This window comes from Podarcis tiliguerta (genome assembly GCF_965153285.1).
Source record: "Podarcis tiliguerta genome assembly, chromosome: 4".
NCBI lineage: Eukaryota > Metazoa > Chordata > Lepidosauria > Squamata > Lacertidae > Podarcis > Podarcis tiliguerta.
Window position 1 is genome coordinate 88,361,943 of NC_139537.1, and position 24,144 is coordinate 88,386,086.

The following is a 24,144-nucleotide window of genomic DNA, read 5'->3' on the forward strand; positions in this document are numbered from 1 at the left end:
CCCCTGTCGCACAAAAAAGTCACACCAAATAATAATAATAATAATAATAATAATAATAATAATAATAATTTCAACCACAATGTTATAGGATTTGATGAAATTGTCCCACATTTGATGATGTAAAGAATTCAGGATGGTTAGGATTAGGGAGGGAAATACCCATGATATTGGAAGCATGAAAATCTGTAATATATAAAATCCAGTGTCAAATAATGTACAGAAGTATTGGCTGTTCTTAAACCCATGGGAACAGTGCCACCTGCAGAATGGCCTAGAATCAGCAGACAATACGTTTTATAAAATGTGCAGCATGTAAGTTTCATAATGATTTAGCAAGAAGATGCCTGAAAATTATGAAGGCCATCTCTGCTGTTATGACTTCCATTAATGCCAGTGTTCACACATTGACAAATGAAATATCGCTTTAATCATAAACTGCGTTTCAATAAATAATTTCTTTCTCATTTCATTTCCTTAAATAAAGCACGGCTTTTCATATGGCTTCACTCCACAGACGCAAATAAATAAATAAACAAACAGATTTTCCCCTGCTGCACAATAAAAGCAAAAAATAAATAATCCATAAAAAATAAACCATAAAAATGCTGATTAAGAGTTACATTTATAAGCAAAGGCGAAGGGAAATAGGGTAGGCAAGCAGAGAAAATTAAACATAGTGTAATATTAAATGGTTTGAAAAGCATGCAAAACAAATTGATAACCAGCAATTATGGGCCAACTGCATGTTATACACAAATGTGTTTTAAGATGGGGTGATTGGCAGTAGACGTGCAGTGGGAGGGGCAAGTGTTTTCCCCCAGGCATTGATTGGCTAGGCAAATAGGACACAGCCAGATTTGCCAGATTAGGCAAAGTTTTATGTCGGTGCAGTAAAAGCTGGTCCATAGCAGTGTTCTTCAAACTTGTTGGACTACAACTCCCATCATGCACAGCCAGCTTAGCCAATCAATCGTCAGTAATGATGGGAGTTGTAGTCAAAAACATCTGGCAGACACAAAGCTGAAGAACACTAGTGTGATGGCCTGGGATTCAGACTCAGATGCTGAACCTGAGGAATCCCAGCCTGCACAGGATTCCCTTGCCTCCAGAACCAGCTGGGGCATGAGCCTGAAGGGTCCTCACCTGTGCTGGATCCTCAGGTGCAGGCACCAGCTGAGTCTGCTCTGGCTCCTGAGGTGAGGGAGGACCCATTGCCTGCAGGTGCTCCACTCTCAGCCCTGTTAGAGGAAGCTGAGGTTACCTCTGGGTCTAGTAACTCTCCAGCCTCTCCTGGGCTGCAGAGACTCAGGGCAGAGAGGCGGAGGGAACTAAGTTCCCGCAGGAGGAATGCTCACCTCCAGGCCAGGAGAGGTGAGTCACCTGAGGTGTTAACTGAAGTTGAACATTTTCATGTAGATCAGGCTTCCTCAGCCTCAGCCCTCCAGAAGTTTTGAGACTACAAATCCCATCATCCCTGACCACTGGTCCTGCTAGCTTGGGATCATGGGAGTTGTAGGCCAAAAACATCTGGAGGACTGAGGTTGAGGAAGCCTGATGTAGATGATACTTGCTATTGGGATGAGAACTTCTGCTCCTATATAGGTCTCAATGTGAGCTCTGTTCTCACATAACATTTATTAGAGACCTGTACAAGGCAGTTAAGCTATGCCTTCCTTACTGCTGTGGTCGGTGCTTGCAGCAGAACAGAAAGCACCTCTACTTTTGTTACAGAACAGGTAAATTTATAACAAAGAAAGCATTTGGTGGGGGATGCAGAACATCCATGGACAGTTTGAATAACAAGGGAAGCAGCAAAGCACACACATGATCAACCACACTCCCCCCAAAATATAACAGAAAACAGCTGAAAGCAACATGGTGCATATATGCAGGAAGAAAACCCAAATGAAAATAACCATCTTATGCAAAATGACCCAACTAGATGTGTACACAAACAAGAGATAAAATGATAAACAGAACAGGAGCACACAATCTAGTCCCTATAACAGACATAAGGTAATTTTGACAGGGCTGAGGAGCAGGAATCCAAAGGATTTCTGCTTAATACACCAGGATGAAAATAACTACAAAAAGAAACCAGCAAATGTCAGAATTGACTAACGGAGTTCTGTATCACCTCCTCCCTACTTTTGTCAGTTCCTTGCCAGCAGCTGTGTTGCTAATCTTAGAAACAATTACGCAAGATCAGGGAGTGGAGTAACCCTAATCAATCTCTGTTTTCAGACCATCTTGCTTTTTTTAAATTTCAATTATGAAACATGTGCTAGAGATCTTATTTGGTGTGTCTTTCTTGCTTACAGTTGATGCAGAGAAGATGTGAAGTTACCTAACTACCGTATTTTTTGCTCTATAAGACTCACTTTTTCCCTCCTAAGAAAGTAATGGGAAATGTGTGTGTGTCTTATGGGGCGAATGCAGGCTGCGCAGCTATCCCAGAAGCCAGAAGAGCAAGAGGGATTGCTGCGTTCACCGCGCAGCGATCCCTCTTGCTGTTCTGGCTTCTGCGATTCAGTATAATTTTTTTCTTGTTTTCCTCCTCCAAAAATTAGGTGCGTCTTGTGGACTGGTGCGTCTTATAGAGCGAAAAATACGGTAATTAGCTCGGGAAAGTTCTGAATTTACTGTTTCCAAAAGGTAGGTCTGAGCACATTCCCCTCCTGCCCCACCCATTGCTGGTCATTTGATATTTGAAAGGCGTGGGTTACATAGGTCCCACCAATATCAATTTTAGCCAAGCAATAACAACAAGAAAGAGACCGATCTGCTCAATAGTTTTGGAAATTCTGTTGTTGTTGTTGTTTAGTCGTTTAGTCGTGTCCGACTCTTCGTGACCCCATGGACCACAGCATGCCAGGCCCTCCTGTCTTCCACTGCCTCCCGCAGTTTGGTCAAACTCATGCTGGTAGCTTCGAGAACACTATCCAACCATCTTGTCCTCTGTCGTTCCCTCCTCCTTGTGCCCTCCATCTTTCCCAACATCAGGGTCTTTTCCAGGGAGTCTTCTCTTCTCATGAGGTGGCCAAAGTATTGGAGCCTCAGTTTCACGATCTCTCCTTCCAGCGAGCACTCAGGGCTGATTTCCTTCAGAATGGATAGGTTTGATCTTCTTGCAGTCCATGGGATTCTCAAGAGTCTCCTCCAGCACCATAATTCAAAAGCATCATGGTGCTGGAGGAGATTCTAGACCTAATCAAAATAATGTAGATATGCTTGGAGTGTCAGTCGCCTGGATAGCAAGCTTTTTCAGCCGTGGGCCGGTCCACCATCCCTCAGACCATATGATGGGCCGGACTATATTGGGGGGGGTGTGAACAAATTCCTATGCCCCACAAATAACCCAGAGATGCATTTTAAATAAAAGGGCACATTCTACTCATGTAAAAACACGTTGATTCCCGGACCACCCGTGGGCAAGATTGAGAAGGCAATTGGGCAGCATCTGGCCCACGGGCCTTAGGTTGCCTACCCCTGGCTCAGAGCATGGTGTTGATAACACCAAGGTTGCAAGTTTGATCCCCGTATGAAACAGCTGCATATTCCTGCATTGCAGGGGGTGAACTAGATGATTCTCAGTCCCGTCCAACTCTACAATTCAAAGAATAAAAATTCATGACACAAGTTCAAAAGCAAAAGAAGTCGAGGTGGGGGAACTGTCCAGTGTATCTTAACCTGTGCAGTCTTCAATGCATTGCTAAGCATTCACAAAAGATTCCAGATAACTTTAGCTTTGTAAGGGAGCTGAAAGAGAACACAACCTTGATGCCTTGATTAATGCTGCCACCTTCTGCTTAAAGGAGGAATTCAAAATATAGCAAATGTAGATCGGTTTTGTCGGGATCTGGGAAAATCTTGTTTTCTTTTACCATGAAACTGAGATTTGCCCACATATATCTTTGTTACAAAATGCATTCATTCATGAGCCTTCCAAATCACTTTTCTGCAAAAACACTCAAGATTGATTCGTCATTATATACAGTCTTAAAATAAAAATAAATGTATCAAGGCCACAGCTAAATAATCCGTAACCTCAGCTGGCAGTGTACCTGGAAGTAACAGGAATTAGACAGGTCATCTTTAGAGAGCTTTACAATCACTCAAAGAAGCAAAGATACCCGTGTACATTTTATTTCCTGTAATAGCTGCATTTCAGCATCCTTCAGAGGGGATGGGGGAGGATTCAGCAATGGGGATATATGATTAGCACCTATTTATCAAAGACAGAAGTCTGGACCTGGTGAGGGCTGGATTGGCTGTGACTGACCTTCCCTGCTTTAGTGGGGTACCAGGTTGGGCCATCTCCAGAGACTGACAGAATCTGAAAGATTTCTGAATGCTTTGAGGAATTTTACAGGAGGCGTGTTTGGTGCTCCTGTCAAGGCTACTGTTTCATTGTGGAATGGTGAGATGGAGCAGACCAACAACAAAAATCACTCCTAAGTGTCCTCTCAGGACACAGGAATCTGGGAGGCTCCTTGGCTTTTTGAGAAGCTCTGTCAGTGAAATGAGCTGGCTGATGGCAAGAGTGCAGGTGATGCAATATGATATATCAATGGTATCTAAACCCTGAGGAAACTAGCAAAAATGTATAAAACCAAATCAAATAAGTGTTGGAAATGTAAAGAGAAAGAAGGTTCTTTTTCTCATATGTGGTGGTCTTGTAGTAAGGTTAAACCTTACTGGGAAATGAAATACAGTCACACCTCGGGTTGAATACGCTTTGAGTTGAGCGTGTTCAAGTTGCACTCCTCGGCAACCCAGAAGTAACGGAGCGCGTTACTTCTGGGTTTCGCCGCTTGCGCATGCGCAGACGCTCAAAATGATGTCACACGAATGTGCAGAAGCAGCGAAAAGCAACGCGCACATGCGCAGACGTGCCGTCGCTAGTTACGTTTACTTCTAGATGCGAACGGGGCTCCAGAATGGATCCCGTTCGTATCTAGAGATGCCACTGTATAATGAAATGAAAAGGATGTTTAAAATAACCTTTGTCAAAAAAATAAAACCAGAAGTTTTTCTTTTGGGAATTATAGGGACAGAACTACATGAACTGTACAGAAACTTACTCATGTGTGCGACTACAGCAGCAAGAATGTTACTCAGCCCAAAATGGAAAGAAGAAGAAGTCCCAGCAAAGGAAGAATGGATACAAAAACTTGTGGAATATGCTGAAATGGCGAAACTTACAGGAAGAATAAGAAATCAAAATAACAAACTTTTATTAAAAGAATGAAAAAGGTTTCTTGAATACACACACACACAATGAATAAATGAATAAGTTTATTTGGATATGCAAAATATATTAAAAATAAATTTAAAGAACCGCAGAAAGAGGGGGAACTCAAGTTTTAAAATGTTAAAATTATTGTAAAATCCGTGAAATGTATATATTTGAAAAGTAGAAATATTTTTAAAAGAGAGAGTGCAGGTGATGCAAGCCCTGATGTGAATCTGACTGAATAGAGGCATGAGTGCACAGCCATGGCTACCACATGTTAGCATACCTACCGTGACTATCTCTGTTGTATCACCCAGTAGAGCTGGTAAATCAGCTGATTCAGACCAGAGTTTTAACATCCAGCCACTCAAGAGCCTGCAGTGAGAGATTTGTTAAGCAGTTTGAGGGGGAAATAGCTGGATTGATCTGCCTGATGCATTTTAAATGAATGAATGTGCACTAACACAGGATTTATAAAATATGAACCAATCATTTCAAACTGTTTGTGTTGTGAAGAGTTTGTGGCTGCAAAACTCCCCTAAATTCCTGGATCCAGTAGGTGTTTAATCAAGGCATGAGGAATTAAAATGGAGCTTCCTGTGTTCAGGAGATCACCTTGGAGATGGGCCATTAAGAGAAAAAAGAAAGGTAATGAGTCATTAAGAAAGCAAAGGTTTTGTGCCAGATAGCAAACTGGTGGGATCCCTCCTCGTTCTTTGAGATAGTTGGAAGAACAAAAGCTGGAGTCGATTGTTGGCTGAGATGTGACCTAGAGGGGGGGAAAGGTTGCAGGCTGGTAAATGCGGCAGGCTGAAAAGCCAGAGATGCAGAGCACAATGCTTAATGTCTGTTTGAATCCAAGGCTGCAGCTATGGAAGAAACAAGACCCTTTTGGGGTGCCGTAAACCCCACCATCATAGGCTCAGGTTGTATTTAGGTGTAAATAAACCACATATGATAAAGGCACCACAGTCTCTGCTGTGCCTTATTTCCAGAAGGAAACATGAGCCTTGGGTAAGTGCTGGGACCCCTGAAAACTTGCACAGTTCGAAGATTGGGGTGGTGTGCAACAGTATGTATGTATTTTGGAAGTTCAATGCTTGCGTAAGGCCAGTGGATTTCCTATAAAGAGCTACCACCAGAAACCAGGGTGATTACATCCATTTTCTAGCATGTAAAGAGAATGTGTTTCCCTTTGCCCTCCGGTTATAACCAGGTGCTTAGCATCTCCCGCTTTGTCTTCTGCGAATGAGGAGGACACATTTTCTTGAATCCATTTACAGTGATGCCCATTCAGCAATAACTCAAGGACAGTGAATAGCTGTAGGCATTGCTTTGCGAATACTGTCTGTAGCAAAGTGTTTCTGCTACAATACATTTAACCTAATAACACACCCTGCCTTGCCACGTAAAGGTATCTGATCAGAACATAAGTGATTCTTCGAATTTCAACATTCCTACCCCATTTGTTCATGCACAGTGCTCTTGACTACACGATATAGCTATAAAGTGTGACATATGCATCACAGTTCTGTAATAATATTTGACATCGAGAATTTTGGAAGAAAAAACACATTTCCAAAGTCAAACACTGTATAATTCTCTCCGGAAGAGAGAGCTAGAATTCTGGCGAGAGATAACAAACTGTTTGCATCAACAGTAGAAGATGTTTCACTGTAATGTACTGTGTCTATAAGGCAGATAAGTGATGGCACATTTAATTTTGGAAATGATATGGTCATTTTTCTATCCTAGTCTCCACCATTTGAAAAACAGAGCTTTTATATGCCGGGTTATTGGCTGTAATAAGGGGTGTTATTCAACATTAGCCGACTGATTTCAACGGTTCTGTTCTGAGTGTGTTAGGTAGCGACCATCCCAATCTGCAACCAAATGTTTTTAATTAATTCATTAAATTACATATATATATATATATATATTCAAAGCAGTGTGTGACAGAATAGAACCCTAATGAAATTGTAAATAATTGAGGAAAAATAGTAAGGAAATTTCAAGCAGTAGCACCAGACTTTGAACTTGTCTTCTGAATAACTGAGCTGTTGTCTAGTCTACTTCTTGTGGAAGAGCGTCCTGCATATGGGGAACCACCACTGAGAAGTTTCTCTTTCATCACTGCCAGTTCGAGAAGCAGCCCCCAGCTACTAACTTGGTCTTTGATCGGTACCCTTAATAGTCCAGTAGAAATCACTGAATCATAGAATCACAAAATCATAGTTGAAGAGTTGGAAGATACTCATTAATCAACACATTAATGTATTTAATGTGTTAACACGAATAGAAGTTATAAATACTTCAGCTGTTGTATAAGGGATTACTATTATGATTGGAATGTAAGTGATTTTGGAATGCAGAAACAAAGTAAATTTGGCATTTGTATTAGGAATTGTATTACAATATGGCAACGTTATAATGCGGCCATTGTTGGATTATTGTACAGTCACACCTCAGGTTACAGACGGTTCAGGTTGAGCATTTTCGGGTTGTGTACCGCGCCAAACCCAGAAGTACCAGAACTGGCTACTTCTGGGTTTCGTCATTCGTGCATGCACAGAAGTGCTAAACCGTGCTTTGTAAATGTGCAGAAGCGCCAAATCGCACCCCACATGTGCGCAGACGCGGCACTGCGGGTTGCGAATGCTGTGGGTTGTGAATGTGCCTCCCACACGGATCACGTTCGCAAACCGAGGGTCCACTGTCATTGGAAAACTAATAAAAATTATTATCAAAAAGAAACATCTCGTCCAACCGCTTGCAATGCAGGGATCTCAGCTAAAGCATCCCTGACAAATGCTGATTCCCTCGTTTCAAACGACACTGTCTGTGTACGGGAATGTCCATTTCTCTCTCCTCATTTAATCCCTTCAACAACCCTGTGGCCAGGCCAAGAGTGAGTGACTGGCCACCGAAAGTCACCCACTGGGCCTCCTGACCAAGTGTCATGGGCCAGGAGTCAGCTTTGCCCAGGGGTCAGCAAGGCTTACCGGGCATGGGCTGGATCACTCCCGCAGAGGTGCTCCGTCGGCCGGGCCGGTGCAGCGTGACACCGGAAATCGCGTCTGCACATGTCTGTGGTACCAGAAATCGCTTCTGCACATGCCCAGAGGCCGAAAATCGTACAGAAGCAATTTCCGGCGTCTGGGCATGCACAGAAGCGATTTCCAGAGCCACGGAAGAGCGTCCCCGTGCCGCACTGTGAGTGGGCAGCTCGGTTCTGGGGTTGGCTCATGAGCCAGTTAAGCAACCCTCATGGGCTACTTCCGGCCCATGGGCCTTAGGTTGCTAACCTCTGGCGTTGCCTGTTGAACATCAACCTAAAGGGGGAGAATGTGGGATCACTGCACCTGCAACTGATCAGCCTTCAAGGACCACAAGGACCTAGCTCTGCCCCAAGCATACGAGGTTACCACTCCACATAAACACACACATTTTGAGTGCATCAGAATAATCTTGATGTGCATCTAGCATTTCTAATGCATATTGAACATGTGGCTGGCAGACGATGTGAACCCTGGGCAGCAGGGGGCAGCACATGTGTGTGTGGCCCTACATCTCTCCCACACACATTATGTCAATGTTTGGAGGGGGTCACCACAAACACACACACACACACACACACACACACACTATCTGAAAGCCGCTGGAGGCTTTTCTGAATATTCAGCTGGAGTACTGCAAAGCCCAAAGTCTTTCTGCAGCGAGCAAGAAAGCAAACTCCCATCCCTAGCTGCAGGGATGTACTTAATAAAACTATACACACTGACCCCACGAAAGTGAATTAGGAGTAAAAGGCACTGCCTTCCTGAGTTTCTTTTTTTCCGTTTCTTTAGTAAACCATGAAGGAAAACAGTTTTAAAGTGTTTCGGACACTCGTTGAACTGGATCAGGTATGGTAGGATGGGGACCCAGATTTACAGAAGCCGTCCTAGTTTCTGATTGATCCTGGAAATGTCCAGCTTTTCCTTAGGACGTCCTTATTTTCATTGGAGAAATGTTGGAGGGTATGGAGTTATGTGACCCCCCCCCCCCGAGCTGAGGAGATAAGTATCAATAAAACCTTTAGAAGATATCTGAAGGCAGCCCTGTATAGGGAAGCTTTTTTTTTAATGTTTAATGTTTTATTATGTTTTCATATATGTTGGAAGCTTCCATGGGCATAGCTAGGATTAATGTTAGTGGGGGCAGCACTTGGGGGGGGCAGAACCGAGCTAACTGCAACTTGATTGGTCAGTTAAGTATTTTTATTTATTTACTTGATTTGGGGAGGGGCAGGTTTTTTAATGTTTAATGTTTTATTATGTTTTTATAAATGTTGGGAACCACCCAAAGTGGCTGGGGCGGTTTCCAACGTATTATTATTATTACTATTATTTTTATTATTGAATTGGACACGCCTATTTTCATCAGATAAGTGTTGGAGGTTATGATATCACTCCCATGATCACTGTCTAATGGAGATGCTGGCTGCGGCTGATGGGGATTGGAATTCTGCAACACCTGGAGGATAGCTGACCATACTGGACCATGCACTGGCAGCCTTAGGACATGATTACTTGAATATCAGACTCTCCAAGTGTCCCTATTTTCCAGAGATGTCCCTGATTTAGAGAATCCACCCAAGTTTCTGATTTGATCCCTGAATGTCCCACTTTTCCTTAAGGTAAAGGTAAAGGTACCCCTGCCCGTACGGGCGAGTCTTGACAGACTCTAGGGTTCTGCGCTCATCTCACTCTAGAGACCGGGAGCCAGCGCTGTCTGCAGACACTTCCGGGTCACGTAGCCAGCATGACAAGCTGCATCTGGCGAGCCAGCGCAGCACACGGAATGCCGTTTACCTTCCCGCTAGTAAGCGGTCCCTATTTATCTACTTGCACCCGGGGGGGCTTTTGAACTGCTAGGTTGGCAGGCGCTGGGACCGAACGACGGGAGCGCATCCCGCCGCGGAGATTCGAACCGCCGACCATGTGATCGGCAAGTCCTAGGCACTGAGGCCTTTACCCACAGCGCCACCCGGGTCCCTTTAGGATGTCCCTATTTTCATTGGATAAATGTTGGAGGGTATGGAGTCATCCAACCCCCAAGCCGTCTGAAGGCAATCCTGTATAGGGAGGTTTCTTCTAAAATGTTTAATGTTTTATTATGTTTTTATTTATGTTGGAAGCTGCCCAGAGTGGCTGGAGCAACCCAGTAAGATTTGTGGCATATAAATAGTAAAATTATCATTATGGAATGGGGCGTCCCTATTTTCATCGGAGAAATGTTGGAGGGTATGGAATATGCAATGCGGGTGGCACTGTGGGTAAAACCTCAGTGCCTAGGACTTACCGATCGCATGGTCGGCGGTTCGAATCCCCGCGGTGGGGTGCGCTCCCGTCGTTCGGTCCCAGCGCCTGCCAACCTAGCAGTTTGAAAGCACCTCCGGGTGCAAGTAGATAAATAGGGACCGGTTACCAGCGGGAAGGTAAACGGCATTCCGTGTGCTGCGCTGGCTCGCCAGATGCAGCTTGTCATGCTGGCCACGTGACCCGGAAGTGTCTGCAGACAGCGCCGGCTCCCGGCCTACAGAGTGAGATGAGCGTACAACCCTAGAGTCTGGCAAGTCTGGCCCGTACGGGCAGGGGTACCTTTACGTTTACCTATGGAATATGCTTTATGCGAAGTTGCCCCTATAACTGACCTCGAAGCTGGAACTGGTGCAGAATGCAGCAACCAAATTGGTGACACAAGCAGGCTACAGGCAGCCTTTTGCTCCTTTGCTGAGAGAGCTGCACTGGTTGCCAATTTGCAACTGGGACAGATTCAAGATACCCGAGTTAATTCACAAAGCCCTAAACAACTTGTATCCGACAGAGCTTAAGGACTGCCTAATTTCTTATGCTTCACCTTGATCACTGAGATCTTCCAGTGGGACACTTTTGGCAGTGCCCCAGGCCCCTGAGGTCATCCATTTTGAGGCGCTGGCATGCCCTGTGGAACTCCTTGCCAACTGAAGTTGGGCAGGAGTCATCCTTGTGTTCTTTCAGACATCTTTCTAAAACTGTATTGCTCAGACAAGCTTTTGGAAAGTGGAGTAGATGGGTTTTTTTAAACTAATCAGTTTTCATTGATACATTATTGATTCCCCCCCCCCCCCCGTTATACTGTAGCATCGTGGGTGGTAGTCAACTGAGTTGACACTGAGTAGGCCCATTTAAATTAATGAACATGACCAAGGGAGCAATCCTATACACAGGAGGTTGGCATAAAGCCAGCCTGGCATAAATTGAGGCTTGGATCAGAGGCTTGGATAGATGGATCATCTATCAGAGTCTTGGATAGATGGATGAATTATGCTGGTATCTTTCTGGCTTGGCATAACCCAGTTGCACCAGGATCTTCCAAGCTCAGCCAGAGACCCCCCCCCCCACATTCTAACTGTTGGGATACTGCCAGGGAGACAAAGTCCATCATGACTCCACGTCGTCGCCAGACATCCATCAATCTCCCGCAGACACGCAGTATCAGCAATTAGCGACACGAGCTCCAGAAATAGCTTGCCACATTCCAGAGCCGATGCACACTCTATCAGCAGATAATGCACAGTGAAAGATGCACTCAGGAGAGCATTATTTACAAGTTTATTTCTGCGTTGATCAGAACAAAGAAAAACATGACTGCCTGCTTCAGTGTTCCGGCACAGATAGCGAGAAACGAAAGCAAAGACACAACAGAAACATCCTGTGAAACAGGAAATACGCAGGCTGTGACACAAACATCCTGCTCCCTTTTAAGGTGGAACGGAAATATCCTACCACTAACACTGCTCATCCCAGTAAATCTTGCTATAGTATCACTCCCTAAGTTGCATCCATTAATTTCAGTGAGTCTACTATGAGTAGACTTTCAGCGAAGACAATTTGTCAACAATTTTATGTTGTATGGGACAATGTACAACATAAAAACACAGGATGGTATTCAACAGAAAAATGTTGTCCAATTGTCTTCTATGAATATGTGCTTTATAATTATCTCAATAAAGTCCTCATGTTCATATTTACTGTACAGGAAAACTAGATGCTCTCCTCGGCCCACAGTGATTCGCTCCATGCCTAAAATAGGCTGCAATTTAAAGACTAATTGAAAGGAAATAATCTAAGCACAAAACAAAGAAGCATTCATGAAATTTTCCTCTAAAAGAAATTCTAGGAGTTCTCATTTAGTATATGCTTTCTCACTGTGTGACTGTTTATTTGATAAACTGGCTTTTAGGAGAGTGTTTGAATTTCCTTTATTGACAATGGGAGCTACTACCATGATCTCTAGCATTCCTGCCTGCCCCTATTCCTAAGTTCAGTTAAAAGAAACAAAAACATTATTGAAAGCACTTATCTCAGTGGTGGCTAACAGAAAACACAACAACTCTGGCCAAGTGGCGCTAATTGTTTTGAAAGGAAGCTCAGAGCTCTGTTTTCTGCCTGTATTCAGGGTTCTGTCTTTTTCCTCATTCATTCTTGAAACAAGTTGTTTTAATTAGCCCAGAACATAGGAACAGAGGAAGCTGCCTTTTACTGACCTGGTTCGCAACACATAGTAAGCCAGAGTATGGCTTACTGTGACCATTGCTGGCTCCCAGAGAGGAATTCATGCTAGAACTGCTCTTCTCTGAGCCTTTTAGGTCAGTGTAGCATGGCAGCTATGCCAAGGGTTTGCCTAGCAGGTCATCTGAATCTGGGATCATTGTTAATATCTCTCTTCCTTAAGCATGATGTGTAACAAACCTGACTGTGCTGGTCCCGGAGGTTAATCAAGAGGCAAGGTCCAAGTCCAGTCCGTGGTCGAGGGTGCAGTATGGAGGCAGTCTGTCAAAGCTGAAGCTGGGTCCAAGGCAGGGAGTCAGGTGAGGTCAGGAGCTCCGGCAGATCAGGGTACAGGCAGGAACTGGATACCAACAATGTTGCTCCCACAACTTGGGACTGGGGCTGGCTGGCTTTTATCTGCCCGGAGGCATAGGGCGGTCCCAGTCCACAGGTGACTTGCCTCTCCTGGCCTGGAGACGAGCACTCCTCCTGTGGGAACTTAGTTCCCTTCGCCTCTCTTCCCTAAGCCTCTACAGCTCAGGAGAGGCTGGAAGCAATTGATCTATAATTATAATTAGATCAATAATTATGTCTATAATTTGCATCCAGTTATTGCAGAAAAAAATATTTTTAAAGTTTAAAGGAAAACCCCAGAACAGACCCCTGACTGGAAGTCCTAATCCACTCTGAAGGGACCTTTTTGCCTGCAAATTTCATCTACTTATGTAAAAAGGGGGGAAAGTAATATCTGTTTTTACATTCCTTATTATAGCCAGTGGGGGCAACACAGCTTCATATTTAAGAGAACCAACCTGGACCCGGATAACAAATTGAATTGGCATGACATGGGGTAGATCCAAAACACATTAGATTACTTCCACGCAATCAAGGACTTTCCCCGGCTCAACGAGGAGGTGATGGGAACTGGAACTAAGACCCCCTGCATCCAAAGTATATCCACCATCATTTTAACTGCACCCTTCTCTGAAGGCAGGACCTCATTTATCCTTTAAAAGGTTATTGCGCAGTTGGAAAAGGTTGGAAAAACTGTTAAGAAATACCATTACAGAAAATGGAAAGATTTGGGTCTTTTTAAAATTTATAAATAAGAACTATTTAAGAGGCATGACGGTGGGTTGTAAAATGATGCATAGATTGACGGAAGCAAATACAGGGTTTTTTCTTCATCTACCATAATACAAGAACTCAGAGTCGCTCAATGAAATTCTGCCCCCTCCCCACAGAAAAAGATTGAATTTCTGTACACAGCACCATCTTTGTGGGCCTCATAAACATCTTACCTATCACCGTGAGAAGCAGAATAATACATGCGCACTTGTCTTATGTTCCATCGTTATTTTGAGTTATTAAAAACAGCATGCATACAACAAATGTTCTTAAAGAGAACTGCTGTTTTGTAATTTAATCTCCACTATATCCAGCAGTGGGCCTCTGAGTCTTGTTGTGAATCTCACAGTGCCACACTATTGAAATTTAAAATGGCTCCCTCGTGCCAGACATGGCTGTTGTACTGTGTTCATCTTGATGGCTCAGAAGATGTGCGGGCTTGATATAATTAGATTCCACCGATAAAAATAGCTGCCAAAGTATATTGGGCCTGTTCCTGTTGGAAATACACTTGCCTCTGCTCATAGAATCATAGAGTTGGAAGAGACCACAAGGGCCATCGAGTCCAACCCCCTGCCAAGCAGGAAACACCATCAGAGCACTCCTGACATATGGTTGTCAAGCCTCTGCTTAAAGACCTCCAAAGAAGGAGACTCCACCACACTCTTTGGCAGCAAATTCCCCTGTCGAACAGCTCTTACTGTCAGGAAGTTCTTCCTAATGTTTAGGTGGAATCTTCTTTCTTGTAGTTTGGATCCATTGCTCCGTGTCCGCTTCTCTGCAGCTCCTTTTCTCTTGGTTCCTTCTTTCCATGATGCCATCAAAACTACTTGTTATAAGAACAGAGGTGGCCAAGCTGATACCAACCTGGAACTGTGCACATGCCCTGGCCCTACCTGTGACAGCGCTCCTGCAGGTCTTGGTGAAACTTGGAAGACCATGAGTTGCACATGTGCAGTTCATGCAAATGAACTTCTCCTCCCTCTTCTCCCTACAGGCTCCGGGGTAAATTGGGTGGAAAATGGGACTTGCTTCTAAGTACATGGCTAGACTTGGTAAGAGGTAAAAAGGTAAAGGACCCCTGGATGGTTAAGTCCAGTCAAAGGCAACTATGGGGTTGCAGCGCTCATCTCGCTTTCAGGCCGAGGGAGCTGGCGTTTGTCAGCATACAGCTTTCCGGGTCGTGTGGCCAGCATGACCAAACTGCTTCTGGCGCAACAGGACATTGTGACGAATGCCAGAGTGCATGGAAACACCATTTACCTTCCTGCTGCAGTGGTACCTATCTATCTACTTGCACTGGTGTGCTTTCAAACTGCTAGGTTGGCAGGAGCTGGGACAGAGCAATGGGTTGCGGGGGTCCTTTCCCCCCCATCACGGGGATTCAAACCGCCGACCTTCTGATCGGCAAGCCCAAGATGCTTGGTGGTTTAGACCACAGCGCCACCCATGTCCAATGTCCAGCAACATCTGGAGGGACACAGGTTCCCTGTGGCTTAACAAAATACAGTGTTTTTCATTGCACCAAATACTGTTACACGCAAAAATCATGTTAAAGATTGTCTGCAGCGTTGGTGGTATTGCTAATACTTCAAGAGACCAGAAAACGTTGCAGTTTTCTTATTATTTTTTAAATCCAGGAATGCTTCGCATTTCCCCCTGACTATATGCCACTGGTGTGCTATCTCACCGGTCTGTGACCATCTGTCTCACTTATGATAACGGCTGCTAGTATTCGGATGTAGTGGTCCTGGCGGTCTTGCTATGGCTCTGCTTGGCATGCATCCAGTTACCACATCCTCTTCATGCTTTCAGGTTGTAAAACTTGTTGGGTTTGAGAGTTCCGCCTTTCACCCGTCTTTGGGCAGGACTGCAGTTTGTGGAGCTGATCCTGAAATTGGATTGTAACAAGCCTTCTACAATGTTTCCCTCCAGGCCCCAGTGTATCAAGCAATACAAAGAGATCTGGGTTTAAGAATGTAGACATTAATCGCAATTTGTTAAATGTACTGTCTGTCGTGCTAGAGTTGAGACTTTGCACCTCTTCTCTCCCTCCCCACATCCCTTCCCAATTTTCCCATTTTCCTTCCGGTGAGGGTTGTCATCTTTTCAGTCTGGCTTCTGCAGCTGTGCTTAAAGAGCAGCTTACTCTGCAGGTGACTATGTTTATTTTTTAAAAAAAAAATAATATTTATTAGAAGTTTAAAGGTTACACAAAAAAGAAAAAAAAGAAGAGAAAAGAGAAGAAAAAAAGAATAAAAAATTACATAAAAAGAAAGCAAAAAAAAAAACACAATACATCAAAACACAAAAAAACACAAAAACAATTAAAAACACATCCAATATTTATCCTTATCTTTCATTAACTTATTTCCTCGACCTCCTCACACCTCCCATTTTTGTATTCCAGTTATTAATTATATCAGCAAATCCTTTCCGTCTTTCACTGCTTTCTATCATTTAGTTATCTTAATTTATTTTAGCCTTATCTTATCATCAAAACCTTAAAAATTATTTATACTTAACTCCTTATAATATTTCTACTAAAGTCATATAATTTCATTCCAACATTTCCTAACATTCATTAATTTTACAATATTTCTCTAGATAGATTTTTAAATTTTTTTCCCCAATCTTCTTCCACCGTCTCTTCTCCCTGGTCTCGGATTCTGTCAGTCCTTTCCATCAGTTCTATATAGCCCATCAACCTGGTGATCTTCTATCCGAGGCTCTTAACTCTTCTCCATGTCCCTTCTGCAGGTCTTCTTCAAATTTATGCTTACACTTTACTTCCATCTTGACAGTTCCTTTATTCCTTGTCGACAGGTCAGCCCATACTCCATAGTCAAAACTAAAATCCAAAAGATGTTTCAGGAAGTGACTATGCTTAGCACTGTACAAGTGAAATATTTCACCTGCTGATTTCTAAAGAACAAGAGTGTAAGAAAAGATCTACTGTATCAGAGAGGCTCAGAATATGGATATTATGCATGAGAACAGGACACGCAGAAGAACCAGAGATCCTTTTATTGCTCCAAAGGAGCGACACTAGCTCACGATAAACTGGAACAAAACTGAACTGCTGCTCCTAGCATATGTTGCCAGTTTGTGTTTATTCTATGTGAACCTCATGTCAGTGTGGTGTTCTCTTTTCTAGCAGTCACAGTAAAATATATTAAGAGGAACTACTTGTACTTATTGTAAATGGGCTGGTCTTGTGTAGAAATAAGAGCCACCAATTTCCCATTTGTTCTATTAAAATTCATGTAATAATACATGTGCTAGCCTTCAAAGTACTACTAGACTATTGTTTGGTTTCTGCTCTGCATTTGATTGAATGCAGTATGTTAGCTCCCAGTACGTTTCCGAGCACAATTCAAAATGTTGGTGCTGACCTTTAAAGCCCTAAATGGCCTCAGTCCAGCATATCTGAAGGAGAGTCTCCACCCCCATCATTCTACCTGGACACTGAGGTCCAGCGCCGAGGGCCTTCTGTTCCCTCACTGTGAGAAGCCAAGTTACAGGGAACCAAGCAGAGGGCCTTCTAGGTAGTGGCACCTGCCCTGTGGAACACCCTCCCACCAGATGTCAAAGAAAACAACAACTACCAGACTTTTAGAAGACATCTGAAGGCAGCCCTGTTTAGGGAAGCTTTCAATGTTTGATGCATTACTGTATTTTAATATTTTGTTCGAAGCCACTCAGAGTGGCTGGGAAAGCCCAGCCAGATGGGCGGGGTATAAATAATAAATTATTATTACTATTATTATTATTATTATTGGTGTAGCAGGCTAATATACGGTGGAACCTTTACTTACGACCACAATCCATTCTGGAGGCCTGTCCAGAAGTCGAAACGGGAAGCTGGGAGAGGCTCTGTTGTGCGCAGGCGCAATTGCCCACTTCTATGCATACACGAACAGCGATCGTCGCTCCTGCACATACACGAACGGCGGCAAACCTGCTGGTTACTTCTGGGTTTGCCGCGGACATTGGACAAAATGGATGCGAGTGGAGGCGGACGTAAGAAGAGGTTTGACTGTACTCAATATCATCCAAGGAGGCTGTGGCAGAGTGAAGGAATTTTACATTAGGTCTCTAGATGTTCTGGTGGATTGGCTTTTTAAAAGAAAGGGGGAAAGTGTGAAGGCAAGATTCTTGCCAATTGCCTCACTGAGAAGGAAAATGTGCAGTCCTGATTAGGAATTATGAGCTTCACAAATAAACGGCACGAGCATGCACAGAGTGCACCTGTTTCACCAATGAAAATTTCTGTTAAAAATTGCTTGACATTCTCATTGGGGCGTTTGTGATTCAGCAGAGTCCTAGTGGAATAGCCTCTACTGCCTCCAAAGAATCCAAGGAATTTTAGTTTATTCCTCACAGAGCTACAATTCCCAGCACCCTTAACACATTATAGTTCCCACAACTCTTCCAGGAAGTAGTGATGTGCTTTAAATGTATAGTGTTTGTGTGCAGTCTTGGTTTCCAGGCCCCCACAATTTATGTTACTCTCCTGTACACAACAGCCTTAAATTGGTGTGTTTACTACCCCAGATCTGACAAAAGTAGAATAGAATGGGATCATTACTTCTTGTGACACTATGTTCCTTGGGTTAGATTTTCATTAGCCTTTTTAGCTTATCCAAATGCCAACCCTCACATGTGCCTAGATTATATAAGTAAATAAAAATGTGATGATAATAAGACTTATAACCAGGGCTATTTTCCTAGAAAAAGAGGTGCCAGAATTCACCAAGAACACCACCCTCATTCTCTTAGAATGGCAATGGTGCCGTCCTGAGAGGTGCTGGAACTGAGTTCTGGCTGGGGAAGGGAAGCCCTGCTTGTAATAATTTAATAATTTTGTGAAAATAAAACATCTTTCTACTCCTTTGTAAGGAAATGGCTATACTGAGGTCAAAAAATGGCCCTTCTGAGTACCCTTTGACATTTTAAAAGTGCAGTTGGTGAAATGCAACTTTGGGAGCTGCCCGGAGTCAAAGAAAAGCTCAGTTTTTACCACTGTGGAAGCCGCATGAAACCCAGTCAATTAGCCAAACACTGCTGAGTACAGTTAAGACTTTGCTTTCATCAGCCTCGCACTTTCAGTTAGTTAAGAGGACCATTAAATACTTGAGAACTCAAAAAAGCAGGGGGGCTCTCCTCAGGAGTCCGCTGAGAAGAACATTGGGATGGGGCACTGGCAATATAATTTCACTCAAAAGGACTTTGGGATACTTGGGGTGAAGAAAGGCCACTGGAAATACTGAAGCAGGTGCGAGTAAGTTGTGTGCTCGGAAGAAGAAGAAAAGCCACGATTGCTGTAGAAAATGTGAAGACATGCTGAGAAGGACACAGAAGATGCATTGTTCCTTTATGCGTGCTTGAGTAAATGGAGATTTGGGTACTGTCTCTGGGGCCTAAGAAATCTGAGGCACAGACCAGCCTGGTCACCAAATTGGTACACCTCGTCATTTGAAGCAAGACCCCATAAATCTCGTTTGACCTTGGTGACCAGCCATTATCTGCCGCCTCAGCTCCCCTGAGACTTTAGGCGTGGGGAGACAACTCGGGAGAGGTGTCCAAGTGTCCCTATTTTCCAGGGACAGCCCCAGATTTACAGAAGCCATCCCGGTTTCTGATTTGATCCCAGAATGTCCCGCTTTTCCTTAGGATGTCCCTATTTTCATTGGAGAAATGTTGGAGGGTATGGAGTTACCCAACCCCTGAACCATCTGAAGGCAGCCCTGTACAGTGGTGCCCTGCAAGACGAATGCCTCGCAAGACGGAAAACCCGCTAGACGAAAGGGTTTTCCGTTTTGGAGGTGCTTCGCAAAACGAATTTCCTATGGGCTTGCAAGTTCCTGCAGCGTTTCCCCCCCCCTTTTTCCCAAGCCGCTAAGCTGCTTAACAGCTGATCCGCTAAGCCGCTAAACAGCTGATCCGCTAAGCCGCTTAATAGCTGATCCGCTAAGCCACTTATCAGGGGATCCGCTAAGCCCGCTAAGCCGCTAATAGCGCTAATCCGCTAATGCGCTTGCTTCGCAAGATGAAAAAAACCGCAAGACGAAGAGACTCACGGAACGGATTCTTTTCGTCTCGCGAGGCACCACTGTATAAGGAAGTTTTTTAATGTTTAATGTTTTATTATGTTTTTATATATGTTGGAAGCCACCCAGAGTGGGTGGGGCAACCCAGGCAGATGGGTGGGGTATAAATGTTGTTGTTGTTGTTGTTGAATAGGATGTCCCTATTTTCATTGGAGGAATGTTGGAGAGTATGTGTTTGCATGTGTGCAACTTTATTCAGGGCACTGGAGACACTCCAATTCAGTGGAAATACCTCTTCCTGCCTTCCTTACTGCTCAGATGCCTGGCATGACGTGACTCATCCCTTCATGACAGACACCTTGTGAAAGGAAGCAAGCTCTGCCCCTCCCGGCCAGCAGGAAGTAAGAGGCCCCTCTCATCTCTGAGTTCTCTGCCAAAAAAACAAAAAAAAGTCAGAAGCTGGACTTTTTAGATACAGTGGTACCTCGGGTTACAGACGCATCAGGTTACAGAGGCTTCAGGTTACAGACTCCACTAAACCAGAAATAGTGCCTCAGGTTAAGAACTTTGCTTCAGGATGAGAACAGAAATTGTATGATGGTGGCAGCAGGAGGCCCCATTAGCTAAAGTGGTACCTCAGGTTAAGAACAGTTTCAGGTTAAGAACGGTCCTCTCGAATGAATTAAGTACATAATGAGAGGTACCACTGTATTGCTAGGATTAGTCTGGATGTTGTCTTTGTGATCCCCTCCAAAGCTGTGGTTTTATATCTGTAAAATGGGATTTTGTAGAAGAGGGGGCTATCAGATCAGTCCCTTTGTTAATGGTTCTGGCTCGCTCTGTTAAATATTACTTTGCATTACTAAAGTGCACAGGTGACTGGCTGCCACAGAAGTTACTAGATAAAGGGTCTTCTTAAGGCAGCAGGCCTTTCACCCTCCCCTGGGTGCAGGCGACGTCAGTGGTGAGCATAGGAGAACAATATAGGACAATATGTCGTGGACTGGTCTGGAAAATGACAGAGACTTGACTTGCTCATTGTGCTGAGCACAAAAGCAGAGACCAAGCTCTGCCCAAGCGTTGATGTTGTGAGCCCTTCCATCTTATGCTCAGCTTGTATATATGTGTAAAGCAAAAACATCTGTATCACAAAGACACAACGGTCTCCAGTGACCTGCATTCTCAAGAAACCCAACTCAAGGTATGTGGTGGTAGCCCCAAAGTCTGTCACCACTTATCCTGGCAATTGTTGGCACAAAAGAGATGAATTAATAATGAACTGAAAAAAATGTTTAAAAATACTTTTCCAAAAAGCTCAGAGTCTTTTTTGTTGGGGATAATTCAGACTGAAATTCCCAGGTGTCAAAAAAGGTTATTTATGTATGCCACTACTGCGGCCTGTGTTTTGTTAGCCCAAAAATGGCAAACGAGTGACATCGTAACTAAAGAAGAATGGAAATTTAAGCTGATAGAATATGCGCGGCTTGCGGACCTAACACACAGAATAAGAGAACAAGAACATATGTTTTAGAAGATTGTGTACACTTGAAAATGTTGGCAGCGTTAAGATAAATTCAACAGTGTAAATGTTTTGATGGATGTAATAATGGAATACTGAGTGGTTTAGTTTATATAAAACATGCAGGGATTTATGTTGTGCAAAATGAACCATGGAAAGATAAAAAGGGAAGTTTTTAATATTTTAAGGTTGTTCAAATGAATATTCTAAATTGTAAAACAGAACATTTAATTACAAAAACTATATATATAAAAAAACAAAAAACAAAAGAGATGTGAACAAGTGTATTTATGAGACCCCTCATTACAAGCCCAATTAATTCTGTCGTATCTTTTAAGGTGAAGTGTTTTTTGAATTGCTGTGAGAGAATTAGTTTATGCCAATTATCAAAGGCAGAGAATAGTTAAAAGGATTTTGAGCATTTTAGCATCAAAGCATTAAGAAACTGTTCATTTCAAAGTCCCTGTCATATGGAATGCCATTCCCTTGCTGTTACCTTGTTCTGTAGATCCATTGTCAGATCTATGGTGCATCTTGCTGAGTAACATTTTCAATTCTGTTGGTCTCCTGTGTTATTTGACCTCCTGCCTGTTCCCGATCCTCTGTCTGCTATCTTTAACTTGTACAGCATAAAAACCAGACTCGCTACATGCCTTGACTTTATGGGAGCCTCCACATTAAGGACTACACATTATGTGAGTCCGTAAGTGACTGTGGAGGCCAATTCTGGATCCACATGTCCTTCCACAAGTGGGGACATAGGTTTCCAGGTAGGAGTTGATCACAGAGAGGGTTTGCCAAGTGTGCCTTCCTCTTAGCACGTTTCTCCCTTTCGCCCTGAGTTCAATGTCTTCAAAGTCCAAGACACCTTTGGTAAATGCTGTTCTCCAGTTGGAGCACTCGCAGGCCAGTGTTTCCCAGTTGTCGGTGTTTATACTGCATTTTTAAAGATTTCCCTTGAGAGAGTCTTTAACCTTCTTTTGTTGGCCACCAGCATTATGCTTACCATTCTTAAGTTGGGAATAGAATACTTGCTTTGGAAGATGATAATCAGGCATCCAAACAACATGACCAGTCCAACGAAGTGAATGGTGAAGAATCATTGCTTTGACACTGGCGATCTTTGCTTCTTCGAGTACACTGGCATTAGTTCACCTGTCTTCCCAAGTGATGTGTAACATTTTTCAGAAGTCACCATTGATGAAATCTTTCAAGGAGTTGAAGATGGCATTGATAAGTGGTCCATGTTTCACAAACATACAGCAAGCTTTGTAAACAAGCATTTTGGTTTCCCTGTGAATGTCCTGATGTGTACTGAAGTGTTCATATAACTACACTTCTGATATCTAGCCTTGATCAAACATTTTTGACAGAACGTTCTGAGGGCCAGTTAATTTCTCTACATTTATTGTGCACAAATGGAGGGGTAAAAACTATTTCACAAACCATCAGAATCCAGATTTTTAAGACTATCCCAAAATATTAGCAATTTTTCTTGTAATACAATGCCATCTAGAGGTAGCCATCTATGTTGCTTTTCAAGTATGAAATTGGGAAACTTAATGGCTTACTTAGTTCACATCACTGCTCAGTTTTTGCTTCATATTATATAGTATTAGCATTTTACTTTGAAATTTTCATTCCTTAGGAAAAAAAACGTGGTACTTTTATGAGAATGTTTGTGGATGGGGGGGGTTGTTTCCTTTATACATTGCTTAGAGATTGCTTATGCTAAGTGGTACATAAACTAAGAGAAATAAATAAAATCCTTTTGAATCCAGAGCCGGTTGAAGGTTTATCAACCAACCATCCATTATTCCTTCATCTCAGAGCAGGATTTAGGGAGGACAAGATGCAATTTAGGCAGCCAAACTTGCTCTTTGGTTCTGTTATGTACTAAGCTTGGATCCTAGAACAATAGGCACGTAGGATTCTAGAATGCAACAGCAGGTAGGATTCTAGAATGCAGGAGCAGCCCAGTCAGGCTCCAGGAGGGAAGCAGAATCAGCCAATCAGCCATTGTGTAAATAATTTATATAAAATCTGAAGTTTGGGGGGAAATTCATTCACTGTTTTACAAGCTGCAATAAAGAGCATGAAATCACTATGCGACTCCGAGTATATTTCAGGTTGCTAGGAGGAAAATCAGTCACACGGGTAGAAAAGGAATCCCTTTCCTGCTGCAAAAGTGATGCCTCCTTGGCCCTCTTCATCCCATCCCCAGTGGCATAGCGTGGAGGGCCATGGCCCGGGGCACAGAATTCTGAGGGGGTGCACCCCGGCACCCCAACAACAGGCTCCCTCACCAAGGCCGCATGGCTGCCTGTTAGACCCATGGGGAGGTGAGACGCAGCTGGTCTGGGCTTTAAGAGCTGTGGCAGTGCCTCCTCCTCCTTGCAGCCAGCACAGGGATGCCCTCCTGAGATGAAGGAAGAATGGATGGTGGTTGCTAAACCTTCAACCAGCTTCGGATTCACTGCTAGGATGCTACCAAGCCTGCCAAGGAGTGCCAGCAGCAAAACATGGATACAATATCATCATTTGAATGAAGTATGTAAGAAAGATAGGATACGAGGGTTTGGGGAACAAATATCACAACTGGAGAGAGACCTGTTGGAATGTAATGTAAAAGTG